Below are 25,840 nucleotides of genomic sequence, written 5' to 3'. Positions count from 1 at the left end.
AAAATAAGGCGTTTCTTGGCTTAGCTCTTTTAAACGTGATTTATTTGTCGATCTCTTCAAATGGCAGAATGAAATTAGGGGAATGTGGAAAGAGAAGGTTTGGGTGCCAGCTAAGAATGTTTTGGGGGTCTTAATTTTCCATTGTACACAGATAGTGCAAGCTAAAGGTCAGCAAGACAATTGATGTGAAGAAAAACATGTGAATATGGTGTTGGGAACACTTGCAGAATGTGCCTGTATAAAAATATAAACAGGCCATTTAAAGGGATGAAGAGTGGAAAAAAGTAAATTTTTACATGCACAACCCTTTCCTTCCTTTTCACTACAGGAGAGGGGAAAAAAAAAAAAGATGATTTGTTTCAGAACCTTTTCTGGAACTCTGTGAAATGATTTATAGACGAGGTGTGCTGTATACAAGAGCTTTTACTGGCTGCCTTGCCAATGAATTAGGGCCCTATTCTACAAAAAAAAAAAATGTTAGCACTTTCTTTGCAGCCATCCTAGGTTTCCGTGGTGCGGAAGTCAAATGTAAATTCTGGCTGAATTGGACCCTTGTGGAGGTGGTGTTCAAACAGTCCATGAGGAGAAGAGAAACCACTCGGGTCGTGGGCCTTTGCATGCTTTGGAGTCCTTCGATCATTGCTATAATTCTCTGAAAGCAAACTAATAAAACTTCCTATTGACTTGCACTTGTGTGTGCTTTGAGCAGTTATTTACAGTCTACCATCAGCAGATTAAAAATCAATTAAAATCCATAGAAACAGCCAAAGTTACATACTCTTCTTTGCTGGTAAAGATTTTTTTAAAAGATTTTACATTAATACTTGCTGCTTGGTATTACTGAAGATAATGAATCAGATTTAGGCGAAGTCTGTGCGTCTTTAACTTTACAGAAGCCCTGCTAAGAACCTCTTATCCTCCGTGCCTCTTGCCCTCTGTAGAAATAGGAGAATTTATGCAATTCATGTAACTGAAATGGAGATGTTGAAAGCTCTCCAATACTGTCATGATGGATGCTGTTGCAAATGCGTAGGGAAAACAATAATCTTAATGATAAAATGATAAGTTTAATACCAGTACATTAGAATGGAAAGTGAATTTTAGTACCACTAATACGTTAAAATAAAGGAGACTTTGATTTGTATTCCTGATTTTCCACGGAAGCCCCGCAGATTAATGTGGTTCCATCCTGCAATTCAGGGGGAGGCTGCGTGGTCTCAGGGAGGTGGTGCTGGGCTGGGACTGCAGAGACCCGGTTCTGCCAGTGACCTGCTCTGGGGGATTTTGGAGTGTGCGGGGGTTTTTTCTTGAGTTTCCTCTCCATCTGTTTGCCTCCCATTCTTTGTGAGTCTAATCTGTTTATACCATTAAACTCTCAAACATAGTGCTTCTTTTTCGTTTCTTTATAGGTATGTGCTCTAAAGACTATTATGCTATTGAATAGTCATAGTACTTGTTCTAATATGTTATTTGTGTGTAGATTGGAAAGATACAATCTACATTTCTAACTACTGTTTTTATTTGTCCTTTCTCTTTCATATCTTAATGCAACTTTTATCTTAAATGAAATTAACAGTAACCTAAGGAGCCATGACTTCAGTGTGTTGCAGTGACATTCAGGTACCAACCACAAAAGGCAATGCTGATTACACTGGTAAAACAGAAAGCCCAAGCACGGGGCGGGGGGGGAGGGAAGGCATAATTAAGGTAACTTGGGCAACCTTAATTTAGTCTTCTTGTGGGCATGCATGTTGGTAGACTGCTGTATTTGATATAGCATAATGATTCTGTTGATGGGAGACTGCAGAAAAGCCAAAAAAGAGTTGCTTTATCAGAGAGGAGTCTGAATAACATAGAGTAAATAAGGCCAGGCTTTTACAACAAACGCTGAAAATAAACAAAATATGAAATGACTGTTTGTTAAGCAAGCAGAATCTATCCTGCGGGTGACATTTTACATAAAAAGACTGGCGTGATATATTTATAGACTACCATGATACATATGCACAAGACAACTGAATTAAGATTGCACAGTCAACTTAAATCCCGCAGTTCTCCCTTTCAATCCTTTACTTTGCTGCCTGCATAGCCTTTCTGTGTGTGTGGGGGGAAAAATACCCAGAAATGTCACCCTGTCCATCATACAGACTCCTCGTTGTCCTTGTGAGAACTTCACATCCAGCTGCACCGATTTCTGCCCCTCTCTGCCTATAGGAGTATAGGGATAGGTCGCTGCCCTCTCATCACCCTGGAGAGAGGGAGAATTGTCAGGGTGCTGGGGAGGGAGGGCAATTTTTTTCCTAAGCTCTTTTCCTTGTTTACCCATATCCACCAGTCAATTCATGGCTTGTCTATGCTGTTAATCATCATCTTGCCTTATTGCTTTTTTTGCTGCTAAATAGGTTCTAGTCTCCACTTTTCAGCAGGTGCTGGCGTTCTCTGCTTTTCTTTACCTTGCTCTTCCAGACTATGAGTTCCAAGTTTTTCATATTCTCCATTTGCCCCCAGTTACCTTCTCACATTATTCATCTCCCCTGGCTCCAGATGTCAGAAATCCTCCTCTCCTGGTTCTGCAGTCTTCTCACTTTCCTGATGGTATCCCCCCAGCACCTCCTTCCACTGTTGTTTTCAGTAATCTAGTAACTCTTGTTTCTCTCACCCGCCACGTTTAGTGGCTCAGAAAGCCACGCTCCCACTCTGCCTTGGCGTGGGCGCTGACTGCAAAGGCAAGCCCACCTCCCCCACGGGTGCCTGGGGCTCAAGGATGCTCAGGGCTCTGTGCAAGCACAACCTGGTCAGCCTTGGGCATCAGGAATGGCAGGCATCTGCCTGCTGAAGGTGGGATCTTAAAATCACTTAACTTTTTTCAGCTGAGAATGTTTTTTGAGTCTTGTCTCTTTGTAAAGATTCAGACATTTTTTGATATGTTCGCCTAACTCCCTCTCCAGGTTTGTATTGTTAGCACTAACAAATTAATTTTCTGAAGTTATTATATTAAGATACTGAAGTTCTTCTGCTTTCCTTTTTGTTACTACATATAACTCCTAAAATCTGTCAAAAAATATGTCTTTTTGAAGCTACACAAAAATACCATTGCTTTCAATAGTGCTACCATTTCATTCTTGGAACATCATATTGCTTTACTGCTTTCAGGATTGATTCGGCTACCTTTTTCTACGCTGAGCCCTGACTCATAACAATTAGCATTACATATGTGCTAAATTGATTTCTCAGAGATGCTTTTTGGAGAGGGATTTTACTTCCCAAGCATTCTCGCCAACTGAGACTGCTCATGTGCTGGGCTATTAGATAACAGAGGGTCAGAGTCTGTCCTCCAATCTGATCCCATTCAAAAAGAAACAAAACCAAACTGATGAGGTTTTTCAGTATTTTACTTGAATCTAAAGATTTCCAGATAAAGTTAAGGTTCCTACATTTCTGAGTTATCATAACATAAAATATTAACCGCCCTCCTAGAGCTATACACTCTTTCAGTTCTTTCTCAGCATATCGTTTCTCGTTTTAGATATCTGACCTTTCTGTAATTCTTCTAATCTATGGAATAGTGCAATTTGTCTTTTCTTTACACATCTTACTTGGCTGAGTGGAGGGATGGAGGGGATGCATATATCTTCTTGTTACTTTTTTCTGACTCAGTGTTTAGTCATTATTTTCAGTATCATTTAATCTGTGGAAAGTTTCCCCATATGTCAGGCGTATTTTAAACACGCAGCTGAGATCTCTACTACAGTAAGCCCTTTTCAGATAGAATGCTTAGCAAAGGGCAGAGTTCAATCTACGGCATTTATTGGAAGTGAAGCTTTTTAAATGCTGTTATTTAAACAAATACCAAAACTGTGTGTTCTTGTTTTGTTAAACATGTAAATCAGGTTTCCCTACGTACCTAATTTCCCTTAGAAGTCCATTTCTTTGTGTTGTCTACAGAAACACTTAGAAGTATTAGGTGAGCATACCTAAACTGTGGTACCCTTCTTTACAAGATATTGTAAGTATTAAAAGTTCTTGCAAGAATCCATAAAGTACTATTAAGCATAGAGATGCAGCCTGTGGGTGAGGAAGTTCCCACGTCAGGTATCCCTCCATGCTTGTAGATGGTATATTGAGTATTACTGGGTGTTTGTCCTCCCTGACCATCTGCTACCCAACACTGTTTGAGGCAGGCCACCAGACTAGGCAGGCCTTTGAGCTGACCCAGTAGGCTTGTCATGACATCAATACAGTTGGATATGTCTACAATTATCAGATGGCTGTAAATCGATAATGTGGTTTCATGCCCACCTCTTGTTCTTCTGATGTATTTGTATTAAATACTGCCTGTCAGGTCTGTTGTCCAGATTCCATGTTTGTATGTGTATGCATATGTACCAGAGCACGTGAGTGTTTCTATGAACGTCTAATACATTACAAGCCTATGAGGTCCTGATTCAGGGTGCACACAATTCATAGTAGTCTGCCCCTAGATTTCAATGCACACTGAATCTCAAACAGAAATAATTGTTTTAAACACGTGGCCTCAATGTCAAAGAGTTTACAAGAGGAGCATAAAAAAATACAGCAAGCAACTGTAAGAATAATCTCAAAATGATACTACAGAAGCTCTGATTATTAAGTTTGTTTCCTGCAGAAGTTTGCTATTAGTTTATTGAGAATGTTGGACCTAAGAGTATTTAGTTTGGATGTTTAATTGAATGGAGTGAGGGTTTGTATGCTAATGGAATGGAGATCACAGGGAAAACAGGTATTCCTTAACCTTCCTCTTTGCTGTAATTACTGAATAATGCTATTTATGGTAAGGTTGTGTATATGTGCATCTCTTGGGCAAAGGATATGGGATTACTTTTTAACAAAGAAATGGAATTCCTTTTCACAGGGAATTAGAATTGTGACTCTAGACTTGCTAATTTAAATAACTTGCTGGCTAAACAGACTTTTATAAAGCATTAAATGCTACGATGTTATGTGAACATTAAACACGTTTTCTGAAAATATTAATTTCCCATTGGTTTTCCTGCCTCCTTGTTGCTTTATTTGAGACTGGGTGATAATCCATCCTCCATAGCCCAGAGGTCGGGGATTTCTGAGACTGCTCTGGTGCCTGGTTTTGGCAGTACTCTTCCCCTCTCCTATGGCTTTTACCTCTGTTCTTGTGAACAGTAGATGTTCACCAAGTGGACTGATTCAGGGTGAGGGAGCCAACTGGTAATGAGTTTGCAGCAGCCTGATATCCTTCGTGGCAATGTAAACTCTGAATGTGGTCCCCTAGCAGCTGTGAGCCTGGGTCTTCCCAAATTTCAAAAAAAACTGGTAACTAGCTCTTTCTAAACCCTGAAGATAAGTGCAGAAAGATGATGAGAGAACAGCAGATAATCTTGGATTTTTAGGGAAAATCGGTAACAAATGTTCAGCTCCAGAGACTGATACACATCAATCTGACTTGTATTTTCTAGACTAGATGCCCAAAGAAGGGGTTGACCTTTTTTTATGATCATTTGTTTGCGTGGTGGAGGAGGAAGGGGTTAGAATAAGTTGAAATTCCCTTTTTATAACTACATCTTCAACACCTACAAGCTTGAAAAGTTTGATTCTGATCTTAACTGTTAGTGTGTGGGGAGGTTTTATGACTGCCATTTTTCACAGAATCACAGAACAGCCCAAGCTGAAAGGGACCTCGAAAAATCATCTGGTCCAGCCTTTCTCATTAGAGAGTTTTAAGCTGAGACATTTCTTGGGCAATCCAGTGTGGCAAGCAGTTTTGTGTATGAGGAAAAATACGCTTTAAAATTGAACACTACAGCTAGTGCTTATCCTTAAGTCAAACAGTACTGTAGGCCATGCTCCATCCCGACAGGTTTTAGAAAGTTTGAATGAAATATGAGTCTAATCTTGGACATTGGTTATATAGCTCCTATTAACTCGCATTGGCTACTGATTATGCAATTTCTGTGCTGGTCACTTCGATTAGCCTTGATCATTTGGAAAAAAAAAATCAATTCACTCTCCTGGTTTTAATTTTGATAATTCAAATTCACGGTGTTCTTCATCTGCTTTGTTTGATGCTATACATAAATCAAGGTTATAGACGAAACCAATTCGTGAATGAAAAGTTTCAATTTTCTTTTCTTTTTGGCTACAACTACGCAAAGAAATCATCATTTGGGCAACTAATATGCCTAAGTATCCTTCAAAAGGAACTGTGATATATTAGAGCTGTTCAAATGTCCTCACAAATCATTTTGCCTTACAGCTTTGATCCTGAAATATGTGAAATGATGTCTGATTTATGCCACTGATCCTTCTTTTAGATAGTTAAGTGTTCTTGCTTAATGTTATTAAATAAGTTCAAAGCAGCAAATAGGCCATCCTGGGCTGAGGACATTTGAAAAATAGCATTCTCAGCAGGCTGCATGTACAATATATGTTCTTTAGTTATTTCCTTTGCTTTTTTGTATACAGCAAGCTACTAGAACTTTCTTCTGCTCACATCTTTGGTTACAATGGCTTTGGTTTTGGTTATGTGGTTGGTTCCCCTGCCGTGATAGCTTTCTCCTCGGATTTATTTTCATTGGGGTATTCTGGGGGTGGGAGGGTGGGCAGAAACAACCTGAGGACAATATGGGAAAATGGGAAAGATATCACTGTCTCCCCTAACTGGGAGGCTGGTAACATGTGCTAGCAATGGTATAAAACAAGCTGTGTGACCCAGCTGAAGCAGTATGAGAAAAAAAACCTGAGGGTGTAAATAAGTGGGTCAAATTTAGACTCTGAAGAGCAGAGTAAGTTTGACTGCTTTAATGAAAAACTGTCAATATGTTGTGATTTCTGTTTTAACAGGCAAAAGGAAAGAGAGAAATGAGAAAACTCCTGATTCTAAAATATTTATCAGTAGAAATATTCCAAACTTGCATCAGAATATCGAAGTGCAAATCTCTCCAGGCATAAGGGTTGCATAGGAATCACATCAGCTCTAAATTTAGTAAACCTTTTAATGGAAATGCTACACAGTTCAGACACAAGATTTAGGGATTTCAATATGTTATATGAGCTTTATAGCCACTATTATTCCACTTCAGTAGGAAATATTAAATCAGCATTTCCAGTCTGTTATGATTCTTGTTGAAGCAACAAGAGCCATCTCAGTCACCTGCTGCTGGAAAAGAGCTAGTAGCCAGAGAGAACTTCCCAACACTACGTCTTCAGCAATACCAGCCCCTAAACATCAGGTTTCAGATATAAGACTGAAAACAAAGATTAAATTTGAACATGAGAGATCATCCCAGTACCTCTCTAATTATGTTGACTTTCATGTCTACATTTGGGAGTTGAAAATTGACCACATGATCTTGTCCTCACTTGCATGCCTTCCCAGCTTCTGAACTGGTTTTATGTCTCTCTCTCCTCACTTATGTACTCCTGGAGTGAAAATGTAAATGCATACGATGGCTTTTCTGGAGTCAGCCCTCTTTGATAGAGACTGGTGGGTTCTGTTGTTCACAACTCGTTGTACATGGATGGCATTAAATGATACAAGAGGCTGTTTGTGGAGCTGGCTGCGTTGGACACACCATGGTTATTTCCCCTGTGACCTTAGCAGACTAGCTGACTGTTCCCATCTTAAATTGCTTTCTAGAGATTCCTGATAGGTTTTTGTTAAATATTATTCCGGATCCTGGTTACCCATGCATTTATTTAAGCTTGTGGTTCCTGTTATCCTACAAGCTTTTCATAGAGACCACTGATGGCAAGCCAGTAATGCAAATGAGACAGTTTTGGCCTCATGAAACTTGCCACCAGCTTTAGATATCTATGCTGCCAGCAGTAGCAGTTAAAAATACACATACACTTCTTGGTAAGGAGGTTAGCCACTGCTGAGTTCTGGTACTCCAGTTGGTCTGTTTACGCTTAGTTTGGCCATCTCTGCATAATGCTACTACGCTCGTCAGTAAAGTGTAACTTCAATGATCCTGTGTTGCTTGGTGTTAGCTGCTGGGTCCATCTCCTTTTTCTCAGGAAATTGAGACCTTCCAAAAGTTGACGTCAATATCGGTTTTGAGGTTTTGCTTTGTTTGTTTTATAAGGTTATGCTGCTAGCCCTTTTCCTTGTCAAGACAGCTGTGAAAAACACAGTGATGGCGATCTCTAGGAATAGGGGTTTTATTCCTGTGCTTTTCTGAGGTGCAGTCCTCAAAAATACAGCCATCAGATTGCTTTGGAGAGAAGGCCAGATGGGTTACTGCTAGGTGTGGTGTTAAAGCCACTGTTTCTTAATGCCGACCTAAACCAAGATTAGTCTGTTACCCAGATGCAATAACATTGCACTAGCGAATGACAACCAGAAGGTGTTGTGTAAGCAAAAGAGAAACTGGCTGAAGTCTATCAGTGTAATATTTTAAATTCCCAACGTTACTGTGTTTAGCTTTTCTGTCATGAACACTGCTTATAAAGTTCTTAGTCTTCAACTTATTTGTCTAGTAAGCTTCCATAAAAAAATGAGTGGGACAATGAAAACAAAAGTAATAATACAAATATTTAAGTGTTATGAGTACCAAAATATTTTTAATGAATAAATATGTTTCTGCTTGCTCTTCCCATATTTTTATATAGCATCCTGAAGAAATCTGCACGAGCAGGATAGCAGGCAGAGGCTCACCAGTTGGTTGTTTTGGTGGCTGTATCTGCTCCTTTTCATGCCAGCCCCATTTAATTTTCCTTTTACCTGCTTCAAAGAACTTATTACCCTGGGATTTAGGATGTCTGGATTGACAGTCATTCTCTGCCATGAAAAAGCATAACTATTGTTAAATCATTTGATGTCTTTGTTACTTGGGGTCACGGGGCAGGGGGTGTGCTAAAGTCACTTCAAACTTTTGTGCTTGTACCCCTGTTAAAGGGTAGGAGGTGTTCAGGTACTACTGTGGCTTTAAAGAGCAGTGGAAGATAGATGTGCTTCAGTGGGATTAAAACAAATGCTCCCATCTCTGACTTTGTGCAAAGTACTACAGTCGTCTGGTTATGTTCCCAAAGGGTACAATTTGCAATCATGTTTTCACAAGGTTTTAGACCATTACGTTCATGGAGAGATGGATTGTATTGTTTTTCATTTTTGCTTTTTATATTTCTTTTAAAGGAAGAAATTCTTAAATAATAAATGAAAACACAAAAGACAGCAAGAAGTATTTTTTGTGGTGGGGGTTGGGGTTTTTTATGTTGTTGGGAAGCTGCATTTCTGACACCCAAATGACTCTTGAGCATTGGACTTTTGCCGTATATGGACAGACAGATTTAATCATTAGTGAATGCCAGAAAGCAGGAGAGCTGGGGAGAGAGAGAGAGTGTGCGAGAGGGAGCTCTAGTTTATTTCTGCGGTGTCACATCAATCTGCCCGGTTAAGTGATTGAAGGGGAGAAACGCAGGCTGCAAAAGAAACTGGGCCCTGATTTGTTCAGGGTCACCAGCAGTGGTTTGAAACCATCTTGTTTGCAGATACCTCTTTCATGTTATTAGGCTGTCAGTTGAGTGACTTTGTAAGATTTATGGCTTGAAGCTGGAGCGCGTGCGTGTGTGCGGCGATGGCGGTGATGGGCAGCGGGCGGGGGGGAGCAGCGATGTTATTGAGAAGACAGTGATCCATGCCTGCCTTGATTGAGCTTTGCAGCCTTTTGTCTAGTCCTAGTTAACCTCCTTACACGTTTTTATTTTTTCACATGCCACATAAGTAGCTCAAGCAGAAGGTGAGGCAACAAGTGGTAAAAGGTTGCTCGTAACAACGTAGAATTGCGATGGACTCAGTGCGGACTTATTGACTGTGTAATGATGGAATAAAGCTGTTTATTGGGCAGGTCCCAGGTTTAACTTACTAACGCCTTTCAAATAGTTTTATTTACTGTAATGTTGTCAAAGCCATTGGCTGAGTGTTCCCTTGTCACTGGTAACCTCATAAGGAAATGTTATCTTTGAGAGAGAATTTAGAGACAACATTGGTTTATACTGAGAGTGAATTTTTTTTAAACAAACCAACAAACCCCAAAAAACCCAATCCCTAGAAAAAACAAAAAAAGGACAGGGAATGACTTCATCAAAGCAACATATAATTTAAATTAATTTTGTCTGTGTGTTAAGTAGTAACAGGAGATTTTATTTTACATAAGTTTGAAACTTTTAAAATACTGGATTTTGAGAAACTTGAATTTTTTTTTTTTTTTAGAAGTTGGTTATAATTCAGAAAATAATACTTTCTGCTCTTCTGTTTATACAGTTCCTAGTTGTGCCAAGATCAAGGCATGTATTATTTTAAAATACAAGTCAGAACATTTTTGGTGTCAACTAGATTCCGTTTCAACTGTGGTGATTTACAGTCAACAAAATAGAGTTCAACAGTATAGGAGTTGGAGGATCTTTTTGAAGCAAATTGTCACAGGGTTCTGCCATTTGAGGTTTATAACAGAAAGAATTTATTTGTAATTAGTTATCCATAGGTTAAAGGAATAAATAGAAATTGCTCTTCTGTTGTCATTTACTTAAAAAGCAGGCTACATTACCGATCTGGCATAATTTGTATGTTGGCTTTCTGTTTTCAGCCTAGTCAAGTTAATTAACTTAAAAAAATAGACTCGGTGCTAAATGCTTTGTAAGGATCTGCCAATGCCTTTGGTATCATGGTGGGTTTCATGTACTTGACCATGAAATGCGAGTGCCGCTTCATCAAGGTATTCTACCACGCTGTTGTTTGCTAATTGATATAGTTGTGTGAAAGCTTACAGTAGTTCTGCAGAATTGAAAAGGGAGCTAATATTTGTCTACAAGATTATTCCTTGCCTCCCAAGTTTGAAAAGGAGCTCCTTAGTGGCGCAGCCTTCCTAGGCAGTTGGTGTTCCCGTGTTGAAATGTCCAGCAGGAAGGATGCAGCATGACTCTTGCAGGGAAAAGAGTATAGCTGCCTGCTTTCCCCCCTCCATATTACAGTAAGAATTGCTTACTGCATCACTTCCACAGCCTTTCAAATTTTTGTATTACATAGTGTATAATTTTCAGTTTATATTTTAAAATATCTCAGAAATTAAGTTCTGTTTGGATTTTTTTTAAAAACAAACCCTAAAATCCTTACCTAGTTGCGTTTTTTTATTAAGTCACCAAGGAAACACCTGTTCTTTTCATCTGTGATAACTGTGCACATTGACTCTATAGTGATCTGATATATTTTAGTATAAATGGGATCTTCGTTGCACAGACACAAAGATGCCATTCCTTCTCTAATTATGGAAGGATGTTGATGAGAATCTGAGGTTATTAAGCTGAATAAGATACTGCTTTCAGCAGAAAATTTTATAACGAAGTCTCGCCTTAATCCCTGGAAAAAAAAGGTGATACTATCTTTAAGTCACAGAACGGTGATACTATCTTTAAGTCGCAGACGGTCTTGGCAGACCATTGCCTTGCCCCGTGTCTGGCATGGCCACAGCCATGCTGTGTGACCTTGCTCCAGACCCATGCTCCCATCTGCTCTCTGTACTCCTGCTGCGAAATGCATCATGCGTTGGTTGGGTAGTGCCCGAGATCCTTGAATGGAAAACAATCTGTAATATAACTACACTATGAATTACACCGCGAAGTTAGTAGCTAATTTGATTGATAGAATATCTTGCAAATAAAAATGCAGAATTCCCCCCCCCCCCCCCCCCTTCATTTTTTGGTCAAAAGGTAGGTGAGATTTTGGGGAGCTTTTGACAAAAATGTTAACATTTATCATGAAGACAATTTCATAAAATCCCGAGTTCTACCAAAAAGATTATTTAGCTGCTTTTAAAAGAATGAAGTCATTTTGATCAACCATAGTTAAACACAATTTTGGGAATTACAAAGGAGAACGTTAAGAGACGTTCCCTGGGCACACAGGGATGGTGTCAGGAATGCCAGAGTCAAGACTTGCGAGAAGCGTCAAGGGCTGCAAGGACAGCCTGGTGGGCACCAAACTGGGCATGAGCCAGCAGAGACAGCCAGCAGCCTTCTGGGCTGTATTGACAGGCACATGGCCAGTAGCTTGCAGGAAGCGAGGGATGATCGCCTCTACTCAGCACATGTTAAATCATACCCAGAATGCCGTATCCAATTTTGGCCTCCCAGTATAAGAAAGTCATTGACAAATTGGCACGAGTTCAGCAGAGGGTCATGGTGGTGGTTGGGTGCTGGAGCACCTGCCCTGTGAGGAGATGGCTTCAGGGGTCCTAACAGCAGCCTACCTGGTCCTGTGGGGAGAGGATTGAGAAGACAGAGCCAGGGTCTTCAGGGTGGTGCATGGCGGGAGGAAAAAAAGGCAATGGACACAGATGGAAACCAGAAGGGTTCAGACTGGACACGAGGAAAAACGTCTTTGTACAGGACAGTCAAGTGGTGGGGCAGGTTGCTCAGAGAGGCTGTGCAGTCTCTATCCTCGGGGGCTTTCAGGACCTGCCAGGATAAAACTCTGAGCGGGCTGGTCTGAGCTGATCCTGCTTTGTGCAGGAGGCTGGACTAGAGACCACCTGAGGTCCCTTCCAGCCCAAATTATTCAGAGAGGGATTCTGTGATCTCTTCAGAGGAATTGGTACAGATGTGTTATTCCACATCTCACATCTGTAGTTTTAAGAAATTCTTCAGAGAAACTTACTGATGTCGTTATTAGCTGTGCTGACTAGCGAATATGATTCCTGGAATAAATAATATTCTACATTCAATGTAGAGTTTGGTAGAGTTTGGGAATATTCAGTATGTTTCTTAAACAATGAAAACTAAAGGCAAAGCATTTGGAAGAGAGAAAAGGAACTGTACACCATGTGATTATTTTGGGCATTCTTGTTTTACTTTTTCACTTGATTCAGTCAGCTCTTGAAAGCTGTCCTGTCGTCTTTAAATCCATGGTGCCAGCTACTGTATTGCTTCGTTCCTCATTTTAAATGCTTTCTGCCTCTACTTTTCAGTCTCTCACACTTAGGTGAAATTAAGAAATGTAACTGTTGGGTATTACCTTTTAGACCTGCTGAAATAGCTCTTCCTGCTTGCATCCTTATGGTCTCATTAAGACGATGCTCACAGCATGCCTGACTCTAGTGAATATTTGCAGACCTCATTTGCCTACATTAGAGACAAAAAGCTTTAAAAAAAAAAAAATCCTTCTTGAGCAATAAACGGTTGAGTTTGTCCGTATCCGTGATCACAGAGCTGGTGTCTCCCAAGGCAAGGGCTGAATGCTGTCCTTGTAGTTGAGTAACTGTTGAAAAGCTTCATCCAAGCCCTTTCTGCTGCTGTGATAATGCACTTGGTCCATGGCTTTGAGTAGCGATTTTGAAGTGTGAGGGCTGCTAAAATCAGTGAGAAGTGAAGGTATATGCCACTGTTACAGCAAGCCCTGTACGTCAAGGACTTATGTAGGCAATATTATTGTTCCTATTCCTACTTTTTTATACCAATTATAGAGTTTAGGAAGTTTTTTGTTATTATTTTATTTTAATGAGTTCCATTATGTTGAGTCAAGTTATGGTAGCTCATCATAAAGCAAGATCTAAGGTCTTTGGAGCAAAATGCAGATTCCAACAAGTGTGAGTTATCCTTGTCATTTACCTTTACAATTGTGACTCAACTGTTTTGTTTTCTCTGTGCTCAGACTTTCAGTCTAAGACTTCGGTTCTGTAGGGATTTAAAAAAATCTTTGACCTATTCTGTAAGATTGAGGTCATGCTTTAATGCCAGCCAAAATTTCCATTATCTCTCCACTTCATTTATGCATTGTATTGTGTTTCAGCTGTTCACCGGCCCACCACAGGTGGCTCATTTAATTGTTGAGTTGATAACGATATATAATGGATATGTTTTTTTAAAGCACGTTACGATCACTTTGCAATGAAAGATGTATATATAAATCTGAAGTAATACTGATGTTAAATTTTTATTCAACAAAATGGAACTAGAATTAATTGCAAAAGTATTAATCACAGGTGATGTAACTGTCATGTTACTGAGAAGTGCTTGAAGATTACTGAGCTCTACTATAAATAGATAGTAATCTCATGGATTTCCAACCCTTATTTACTCTGTTTAAATCTCATGGTCCTGAAGAACTGGGCCAGAAAACTTAAGATGGGAGTTTTTCCTTTGGAGCTATTGAATTTTCCTGACAAAACAGTTCTCTAGTTCTCTCTCAGTTGACGTATGTATACTATGAAAATAACGGGTTTTTTCATTATATTGGAATCATTTTGCTACTCTTGTTACTCTTGAGAATATAGAAATGAGAAGCCATTAAAAAATAGCGGTCTTTGTTAGAGGGATAGTTTTCTTGTTGAAATGCCAAAATAGAATCATCAAATTTTTAGAGAACATTTGGATTAGCTTTTTAGATGGAATCACTAACGGAAGTGAAGGAAGGAAGGTAAAAAGGATTTTATTCATCTAAAGATGAAGTGCCTTTTTTTTCTAGTTGTTCATATTATAAATCTCTAGATGGTAGGAATTTAAATAATTTATAAGTTTGTGCAAAACTGTTTCTTCCATACCTCAATTTTCTTTTTTTTTTTTTTTTTTTCCTTTTGAAAAGTTCATCCCAGACATCGTGGAGAGGAGGGCTGCAGAAAAATAATTTGTTTGTCTATGTTCAATTTGGGGAAGTTTTTGTTTCTTTGGATAATTGTCATCCTTACCTTTTGAAGCAGTAACGTGAAATGTAATAGTTGTGGGTCTTTGAATGGATATGTGGCTTCTGTGTCAGGAATGTTCCTTCTTCTGTTCCTATGAGCATATAATTCATTTTTAAGCCATATTTAATCAGCCTAGAAAAATCAATTTGTAAATGTTCATTAGAGTTTTCCAGATTTTTGCAGATCAACCTCCAGTGCATCCATCCACTCTTACAAAGCTTGCTCAAGCCTTGCACAGGGCACAGCAGTGATACTCTTATCAGTCTCCCAGGGCAGTAGTTCATAAGCCATTTCACTCTTAGTTTGAGTAGGTAACCAAACCTCGGACATTGTCATTCCTAGGTGGCAGTAGTTAAAAATACTCAAATTGTTTACAGTTTCCACTTATTCCTGGACTAGATATGCACTGTCCATACAATATGAAATGCAGTTGCACGGAGAACAGTATCTTCTAGTTTTTGAGAGGTTGACTTTGCAATTCTCATTTTTATCTTTTCTGTTGCTAGCTTCAGTTTTAGCCTTAAGTTTTTACGTGCAACGGATGTCACTGAAGCAATTCTCTGCAGCCATCCAACCACTTTTGTTTATTTCCATTAGCTGGAAAAGTTATTGAAGGTAACTGGTGATGCACTTCTCGAGTTATCCTTTTAGTAGATATTTGACTATTATATGGTCTGTGTAACAATCCTCTTCCACTTTTGATTAGGGTGCCTTGTTCAAAGAACACTGGGGTCTGGCACTGCCTGGCTCATGAGGGAGCACTGGCCAAGATATTTGTGTTTTCTCGTTGCTTGAATTACCAGTAATGCCACAAGCACTGGCACCATTCAGATCAGGATGGGAGCAATGCACGTTTATGCTACGCACAAGTATTGCAAAAGAAATTAGAGGAAGTTTTACCTAGAACATCCTCCTAATGGCGTGTGTGGGCATTTCCCAAACTATTGACTTATGATAGAAAAGCTGTTAGATGCATAGTTCCTGAAGACATCAGTGAGCATTGCAAAACACAGTTTTCCTCTGTCTGTAGCAGGGTTAACCAACCTGTAGTCTGGGGGCGCGTGCAGCCTGCCAGGATGATTCATCTGACTCGTGGTGCTCTTTCTTGTGTACACTGAGCCCATTTCAGGGGTGGGCTGCAGGCTGGATGACTTATCATGGTGGTGGTGTAGGTGCCATGCAGCAGAAGAGATGTGTGGCATATGGCCCCGGACCTTTATTAGAAAAGGCTCAGTTGCTTACACAGCTGCAAGATTGGGCTGTGGTGTTTCAGAAGACAGAGTTTTGGGCAGAAGATTTCCTAGCTAGCCATCGTCATGAGCTTCCCCTTTTGTGTGTGATCTCCTGTCTCCCATCAAGACAGTGCTTTGTCTTAGGTTTCCTGTTTCTAGTCCATGATCATGAATTTGAATAATAATTCTGGAATTTGCTATGTACACTCACTGAAAATTCCAATTCATCTCTTCCCCACCTTCATTTCAGCTAGCTATTGAGTTATGAAAGACTGCTTGCATACTCCCTAACAATTTTCAGTTCCACTTTATTCTGTGTATCAGTGCAGCTATAATCACTGCAGTGTCCGTATCTACCACAGTTTAAGGTTAAAGTTTAGAGCCGGTCACAATATTTTCATCTCTAAAGCTTATTTTCCTCTGGAATTTTTCTAATGAAACTGTATGTTTTTGTTGGAATGTGTCAAGTTCAATGAAACTTTTGTGGAGAAAGGTCTCTTATCTCCGGGTTCTATTTTCTCATCAAAACCAGATGAAGAAATCTATAAGTTATTCTAACCAGAATAACTTATAGATATGAGAACTCACTTGTGACGTTACTGATCTGGCTAAATTCTTACCCTACCCGATTCAAACTTTAGACTTGCTTCTCAGTTTCCTTCATAACAGATGAAAGCGTTTACCTCTCACTTGTTTGGCTGTCTGGCTGTAACAGGAGGGACCAAGAGACACAGCACATGCTCCCAGTAACCTCTTGGAAAGCAGGCTTTGTACAGCGTGTGAGAGACTGGGGAAAAGACCTTCATCTGAATCGATTACAGTAGTAATTTGAAGCTTGTGTCATATGTTCAAAGTGAATGCTCTAAGCACTGGGGTCGATGCAGTTGATTTATCTGTTTGCTCAGGTATGTTGTACTTTTAATGGTGCTGGCATTGTCCCATTTTGGAACTTGAAAATAGTTTGAAATTGCAGTTTTTCTCAAGAATGGGAGAACTCTTCCTTGCTCAGCTAAATTTGAAAATTTTGAGAAAAATTGTGTGCAGGTCTCTTATGTACTGTAATAATACATGGACCTACTAAACAAGAGAAATGAGTTTTTTCATTTGTTGCCAGCATAAACAGGTGTGTTGTCCATGGAGGATTGTGACAAGAGAGCTGGCTGCTATAAAGCTTTCAGGTTTTGCTGTTTTATATGCAATCAGTAGTGGTCTTGTCTTTTCTCTTAGGATTTTTGGTAACAGTAGCAGTAATTTTGGTAACAGTAGTAGTGGGCAAGTCATCTAAAGGTCTCTAGTTGTGTCCCAAGAGTTGAGAGTTCAGAAATGTTATAAATCTTAAAGTATTTCTTTTGGATGTGATGTTAGTGTTTTTATAATGATATCAAGCCTTTATATATGGCACTTTTCATTCTATAGCACCTCCCAGCACTGTATAGAATTATTAGAGAGAAAAAGCCTCTCTTCTTGTCCCTTCCTGCGCAACCCACACACCCACCAAAAAAAGGAGGTTGGGGGGGACACACCCCAAACCTATGGGCAGTGATTGTTTACTTCAGTGAATTTATTCTGTTTGCTTCAACTGCCCTCTGCTGTGTTGCCCTCTGTCAGGCTGCCTGGAAGGGAGCAAGGAGGAGGAAGAAGGGCTCAGAAAGTCCCATGAAGGAAGCAGAATTAATGTAATGAACTCCCATGTGCTCTCAAGTTTCCAGACACCTTCCTAGCCCGTTTGCGTAAAGCTTTGTGGATTTGCAGGGACCGTGAAGGGAAAAGCCAGAAGCACTCACTCCAGCAAATATTCTTTGCAAAAGCATCCATATATCTAAACAGGATTTAATGCTTGTAAAAAGCAGAATTCTCTCCTATGATGTCTAAGGGCTTTCAGAAAAGGAAGCGTGTTGGGGGGCGGGGGGAAAGCTTTGGTGAGCTGCCAATTTTTAGGCACAGACTCCTAAAGAAAGACTTCTGGTGTATAACCTGCATGGCCAACACATGGATGAAAAGCAAGTAACGGTAAATTAGTTTGAAGTGCTGGGGTGGTATACAGGTTTATGTTAGCCCATTTTGAACAGGGTGTTTGGTATACAGCACCAGTATAAGGCATGTAGCATATGAGTGAATAATCAGATGGTCTAACCTTTATTAGAAATAGAAGTAAAAATATGCCAAGTAAATCACTCAATGTTGGAACTATTAGGAACTGTGCAATGAACCTAAAGCAATTCAACTAAGTATGGAATATTTCTGTGATCCCTTTAAGTGTCAGGAGACCAGTGTGATTCACATCTCATGCAACTGTAGAATTACAGAATAATTTAGGTTGGAAGGGACCTCTAGAAACGGTCTTGTCTAACCACCTACAACAGGTTGTTCAGGGCTGTGTCCAGTTGGGTTTTGAATGTTTGCAAGAGTGGAGACTCCACAACCTCTCTGGTCAGATGCTGGCATAGGTGACCATTTTGCTGGTAAAAAAAATCTTTTTCTTATACCCGACTGGCATTTCCATTGCCTCCTGTGGCATTGCTGTGTGGCTCTGAGAACTCTGGCTTTGCCTTCTCTTTCCCCTTACACTGGGTAGTTTTAAGCAGCAACTCTGCCTCCAGGCTTCCCACTGCTTTCTCTTCTTAATGCTGAACAGACCCCATTCCCTGAGCCTCTCCTCACGTGCTGTGTGCTCCAGTGCCCAACCATCTTGGCAGCCCTTCACTGGACTTGCTCCAGTGTCTCAGTGTTTTGTGCTGGGAAACCTGAAGTTGGACACGGTGCTCCAGGTGGGGTCACACAAGTGCCTGCTGACAACGCTCCTGTTTGCACAGGCCAGGAGGCTGTTGGCTGGCTTTGCTTCCAGAGCCATGCTGGCTCATGCTCAGCTTGCCGTCTACCTCCCCCAGTTGCCCTGACCCTTCAGAGATGATACAGCAGGACCTTACTGTAATATCAGCCAGCTCCCTCAGGTGGAACTTGTCTGGTCCTATTGTACATGTCCCATTGGCTGAAGTGATCCTAAAGTTGACTTTTGTCTGTTATGGGCACTGCTTTACACTCACAGACTGCAAGTAGGCTTGGAGACCTGGGAGGTCTGAGGGCAAACCTTACCAGTGAAAATGAGGCAAAAAATGGGTTGAATACCTCAGTCTTTTCCATGTCCTGTGTCACTAGCTCCTCTACCCCTCTGACCAGTGGGACTATACTTCCCTTACCCTTCCTTTGCTGCTAAGGTACTTAGAGAAGCTGCTCTTACTGCCTTTTGCATCCTTTGCTGGTTCCACCTCCAGCTGAGCACTGACTTTTCGAACTCCCTCCCTGCATGCTCAGACAGTGTCTCTATTTGTCCTGTGTACCTTCTTCCATTATCAATAGACTTCTTGTGTTTGAGCTGGCTGCGGAGCTCTCTGTTCACCTGTGTTGGCCTTCTGCCACCCTTTCTTGACATTCTGCACATAGGAATAGACTATTTGTGTTTTGAGGAGGTTGTGTTTTGGAAATCAAGGCGTTCTTCTTGAGCCCCTTTGCCTCCCAGGGCAGTCTCCCTGGGATCCTGACAAGCAAATCCCAGAACAAGCTGAAATCTGCTCTCCTGAGGTCCAGGGTAGTGGTTCTACTGTGTCTTCCTTACTCCTCTGTGAAGCTTAAAATCCTGAATGTCACGATCACTGTGGCCAAGGTTCCCCTTGACTTTCACATCCCCAACTATTTCTTGCTTCTTGAGTAACAGGCCCAGCAGAGCATCTTCCTTAGCTGGCTTGTCCATTTCTTAATTAGTTCTTTGGATGTTTTGCAGAAAGTTTCAAAATATGTCCCTAATGGTATATACATTCCGAGAGAATCAAGGACTTTAGTTCTGTTTAAATTATTTAATATTTATATTGTGTTAGTTGTAAAGTGAATCAATAAAATAATGCACAACCTCCATGCATGGCAGTGTTAGAATGACCTACAGATTAATTAAGTTTAGCAGAACAGTGTGAAAGGTTTTGGTTATTGGAATGGGATGGAGGGTTTTGCTTGGTTTGTTTTGTTTTTCTCTTGCAGGGAAAAAAAGTGACCTTGGTAGGTAGACCCTTTTTGTCTTTCTTTGACAAGTGTTCTCACTTGAGTTTTCAAACCTCTCTATTTAAGCATATAAAAGTAAAATAATACCAAATATATATTATGTACACATAGGCGTAAATGCAAAAAGCATCCTTTGTCATGTGGGAGTCAGCACCTTGGTATCCTACAAAAGCTGATACACAATAGCCACACGTTTAGACCCTCTACTAGCAACTCTGCTATTGCAGATTATCTTCTCCAAAGAGCATAGCTGCTTTTCATGGAGTGTCTTTGATGCACTTGTGCTGTGTAGGTCAACCACCTTATCTGTGTGGTGTGTGGGAGCCATAACATTATTGAATATGCCAAGGTTTTAGATCACTGCTATTGTACTAATGTTTGCTTTGTTTTTTTCTGCATAATCTTTTTTGCATCCACTGCCCACTGATCTGATAACACCTGTGTGCTAATAGAATTACAGAGTTAGCGATTAGCAAAGGTGTCTTTGTTTTGCACCCTCTTCTTTCTTTATGCTTTATTAAAGAGGATTTTAGTACAGATGCTGTGACTTTTTTCCTCTGCTTCCTCCCACACCACAACAGAATTTCAGCCTGTGAAGTCTTGCTTTGTTATTACGTGAATATGGACAAGGGCATTCCTCCTCTAGACAGTAAATGACAAAATAAACATGTAAGGAATCATCTTTCTCCCAGAGTTTTAGCTGAGAGTACACACTTTCAAGGAGACTAACTCAGGCTGTGCAAATAGTTAAAGGTTCTAAATTCAGGTATAGTTCAAGGAAGCAATCAAGATTTTTATCCAGCTCTTTAGAGTTTGAAGTACGCTGATAGAAATCTTATGCCAACATTTTCTGTCACAGGAAATGTCTTGTTCCAGTTTCTGGAAACTGAGACCGAAAAATCCTTTAACAAAACATGTCAGGATTTAAAAACGAGTACTGACTGTAAAAAGTTATTAATTTATTCTGCTAATCTAAACCAATTAATGCATCTTCACTGTCAGTGTTCCTGAGCAAAAGTAATATTTTAACTCAGTCCTTATGCAGCTGAAATTCCAAATTATGCTAGTAACTTTTACTCGTTTCTAGCTTGCTGGGCAAAGCTCACTCTAGTTGTGCATTTCTAGTGATTTTTGTCCCAGTGTGCTAATGAGGGGTTAAACTAGCAGCAAATTTTCCATCATCTGGCCATCCCCGTTGTTAAAGGGATGTAAACTGTATTGTGAACTAAACCCGTCTACAATTGGCACACGGCAAGAGAACAACACTGCTCGTAAGACAAAGTGTTGGTACACCACAACGTTTGAACAGGAACTCAGAAGAAATAGTGAAGTTTTAGATATTTTAACATTTTGACCTTTTTCAGAAAATGAACATATTCTCCAAAGCACAGAATATGTTGAATCAGCAGCAGGCGATGTGAAACCAGATTGTGATGTAATCTTCAAGAAAACCATATTTGTAATAAGGTTAATTAAATTTGCTGCAAGCCTGTGACAAGCATGCTGTAAGTTTGCCAGTAAATCTGGTCTTGCTTTATCAAACTGAAGGGCAAGAATTAAAGGGAAGGGGGGAAAAAAAAAAAAAAAGAAAGAAAAAGGGGGGAAAAAAGAAAAAGCTTCCCTCCTCCAGAACAAGTAGTGTGTTGCCAGAGGACATGCAGACTGGCAACAATAACTAATACGTTATGAGAGGTTGCACAAGTTTAAATGGGATTTGTCTCTGAACTGAAAGGCATATTGTAAGAAATTTCTTTGTCTCCTTGTGATGCTGTTAAATTGAAAGCGCGATGGGAGGCTTCAGTAGAGGCAACAAAGGTTGAAATGATAGCCTGCTGTTTGCAGCAAGCATCATGGTTCCACTGATGGTCCAGACATCTGGTAACAACAGCCACTCCTTGTCAGGTTTTGCCCCACACTGGGCGCCTGAGCACTTTGCACTGTTTAACTCATCAGACTCTTCTAGCTCAGTATGCTCTGCATCAAGAATGTTTATGTAATAAAACAGAGCTAATTAAACATTTCAAAGGGAAACATTATTTTAACTCTAATTAGATATGATTACGGTTTCCTTATGCCTGCACTGGATTGGTACTGAAGCTCTCTTGTTTCTCCTCCTTACCGAATTCTGCAGCATTGTTGTTTCGAAATAATTTTTGCATCTGCTTAAATAGGCTTTGTATTCTCCTTGCCTGGAAACAAACTCAAAATCTTTGGTCCAGGATCCATGTATTTACAGTAACAGCATATGACCCTGAGACACATGGGGTAAGTTGATACCCCAGGCAGTCAGGGAAATAGGAAAAGCCCCCTCGCTTGAAACGTTTGAGGGTATTCCAGACAACCACGAACGCTGGCAGGTGGGTGCAAACGATGTACGCAATGTCTACTTTCCAGCTATTTGTGCTGTGATTCAAACTTTTCATAATTATTAAATCTAGCGTGAATGGAGACAGTCAGGTACCACAGAGCTGTTATCACATGCACAGATGGACGCGGGTTCTGTGACCTTCCTGGAAGTCCATCGTTAAACAAGGCACTTGTCACAGGCAAATATAAAGCATATCCTTCTGTATGTATTTAATCTGGAAAGATAGCATCTGACAAAGCTTTGGAGACACATCATGTCAGGATACTAAACATCCAAAATGCTGAGAAACAAATACATAGGGAAATCAAAAAGAACAGGCTAATGGCAGTAATAATCAGTGAATATTTTGTCAGTTAAGCAAATGCTGTATAACTTGTTTAGTGTTTTCTAGCTTTTATGACAGAGCCAGTCTGCAGATCATATGGGAGAAGCAGACTGAATATAAGAACCCATCCTTTCTTTGTCATCCCTAAATCCAAGTTTTTATGGGGAATTTTTTCAGCTAAAGGACCTTCAAATGCAAGTTTACTTCAGCTTTTCACTTGGTTTTCACCCCTACCCAAGAATTTTTCAAACTCTAGCTTGGGTTTCAAAAAGAAAAAAAAGGGGGGGAGGGAAAAAAAAAGGCAAAAAAAAAAAAAAAGGCAGGCTTTCATTCAAACTGGTTCTCTGCAGTCCTAATTAAAATAGACTTCAATGAGAAGTTTTCTTTTCCTCTTCCAACTGAAGCTTAAGGGCATAGTTCTAGCTGGAGAGTATATTGTGTTCATTTTACTGTTTGAGTGGTTTGGTAGAGAAGCTGTCTTTCAAACACAGAGCGACTACTACGATGCCTCAGGACTCAGCTGTCACATCAAGGCTGTTTTCCACATATATGTATTATATAATGTGCATATATCATCACCGTCAGGTAGCTGAAGTCTGTACGTCTTACATGGAAGCAACTTTTTCTCACCTTTAAGAAGTTCTCACTACAGTGGGATTAGAGGTAAATGTATCATATATTTTAAAGGGAATAATGACTTGGGTTGTCCCTTTAAAATGAAAAGAATGATGCAAATTGAAAGACGTGTATAAATCTCTCTCTACATAAATTGAGCTGCAGTACTGGTGCAGTATTCTTTCCTTTGTGCTAGGAAAACCGAAGGGGGGAATTATTTCCTTTAAATGTTACAGGCAACTTAAGTGACTGCAAGAGTTAGTAGACTGAGAGCAGCACTGGAAAAAGAAACCTCCCATTTAGCCACAGAGGAAATCTTCCATTTAGCCGTTTAATTAAATAGGAAATGGCAGTGCATAGCCCAGTCATTGTCTCAGCCCTTGTGGAGAGGATCAGAAGAAGGTCAGGAGCTTGTTCATTTTACATGCCCACGGCCTCTGTCCTGAGACCACCAGCAAGGATGGCCAATTAATACCAAGTGCTTCAGGGGGTTTTGGGTTGTGGGGTGGGTTTTTTTTGTACACTAGGATCTAGACCGAGGTTGCAAATTCATTTCAGAGAAGCTGCTACACAGTTGGTGACAAGGATTTCAATCACTGCATCTCTGAGTAAGAATGAGATTAGTCAATGAAAAGTGAAAAATTGGTACCTTGGGTTTTTTTTGTAACTAGCACTGCCACACCACCAAAAGATACTTTCTCAAAAGCTCCTGCAAAGTTTTGGTTTCAGGATTCAGTCTCCTGCGTAATGCACTGAAAATGCAGACAATGTCGAATGCAACACCAAAAACCAACAATTTTTCTCAGCTTCAAAGAGCTATTTTTGAAGTTTATTGTCATACTCATTTTCTGAATCACCTCTACCTCTAACTGTGGAGTCTGTACAAAGCTATCACTGCTTGCTAGTGAACTTTTTAAACCTTACCGAAACAGCATTACTGCTGCTGGGCTCTCCTTTGCTCTATTCCATTATCTCTGATTATTAAAGACTCAACTTGGTGCAGTGAAATTCTGGCAAATTTGAGCACTGGGAGCATCCGCAGGCCAGGCAGTGCACCACCGTTGATAGTACAGCATCACCTGTAGCAGTCTGCTTGAGATAGTATTTATGGCAATGCCTCCTAAAATTAGACCGACAACCCCAATTTGTGTTGCATGCTGTAAATCACCCAGCAGATTTCCAAATGCAATTTTTTTTTTTGGCTTATAGTTGACCTCAGCTGGATTCACTCTCTCCGAGAAGTGAAAGTCTGAGTGATATTACTGAAGAAGGATGCCTGCCTTTTGCGGGCTGCTGGCCTCTTCTCACCCGATCCAGGCGCGAGTGCTGGTGCTCGCGTTGCCTCCCCACTGTGGCCGTGGCAGCCAGGTCTGATGCCGTGGTTCAGGGCTGGCTCATCCCCGAGTGAGTCACACAGACCGGAATGCTCTGGGCTGGAGGTCTGGAAATCGGTGAAGTATCAGGCAGATAATTGAGAATTTAGGAACCTGTCCAACTCCCACAACAGCCACTGAGAGTCTTCTGTTGACTTCAGTGGAGATGGGTTTTCAGTGCTGTTTTCAAAATGTTGTATGATTTTGGTTGGTAAGTGCTTTGCTGTCTATGGCTGTGTGTTTTGTTGTGTGTAAGAATCTGGGTACTACTTACCTCATAAACTTATTTTGAACAAATATGTGATTGTGGAGCTAATACTGCCTTCTGTATGTATTGTCTATCCTGGTAGGAAAGAAAATAGTGTGAAGACTTGTAATACAGTTTTTTTTTGAGGACCTGGATTGCCTTCCACCCTGCAGTGTGATTCATTGGTGGTGTGCAGCTGTGCGCATACACGTACTGTACACACACTACGCATACGTATATTCCCAGTTTTGGTGGTGGTGAGCAGAGGTTTGGAGATAACTGGGATTTTTTTAAAAAAGTAATTAAAGTTTCAAAGAACCATCTGACCGTACGTTTAAGAAAGGCAGAGGCAGTGTATGGTAGTTTAATCTGAGCAGAGCATAAGGTTAGCTGTTATCTTTCATTGCCCATATTTAAAAACTAGTTCTAGGAGCCCATCTTTTACAGCTAACCTTTATATTACATTTAAATTCCCTGTTGGGAAACTCAGCTTCACTTATGAATGTATCTAAATGCTAAATCATTAGAAATAGAAAAAGGAGGGAGCATCGGGGAGATACCCTGCTTGCCTGCACTTGGGTAACTCAAAGGCAGTCTTGGCCGAGGGAGCGAGTACCTGGGTCGGTTTTGTACAGGTCCAGCCTGCGGTGAGGTCCGGGGCCAATCTGGGTTAACTGGGATTGTCTTGGTGAGATGAAGGGAGATGGTGAGCTATGGTCTGCTTCTTCACTCATCCTCAGTGCTTCTGGGCTCTGCCCAGCATCCCAAAGGGTGTGGGACCGACTGCCATCCACCCTACCCGTGTGTTTTATTTCAACAGCCGCTGGCATCGGCCAAAAGCTGTTTGCGGCCGTGCGGCTCAGCGCTGGGGAGCGGCGCGGCCGTGCCCAGGCCCTTTGCAGCCCCCCGCGGCAGGGTCCAGGGTGCTGCGCTGCCGGCCAGCGGG

The sequence above is a fragment of the Platalea leucorodia genome (genome assembly GCF_965183815.1).
Source record: "Platalea leucorodia genome assembly, chromosome: 4".
In the NCBI taxonomy this organism is placed as follows: Eukaryota; Metazoa; Chordata; class Aves; order Pelecaniformes; family Threskiornithidae; genus Platalea; species Platalea leucorodia.
The sequence above is the reverse complement of the archived record's forward strand: the minus strand, read 5'-3'. Positions refer to the sequence as shown.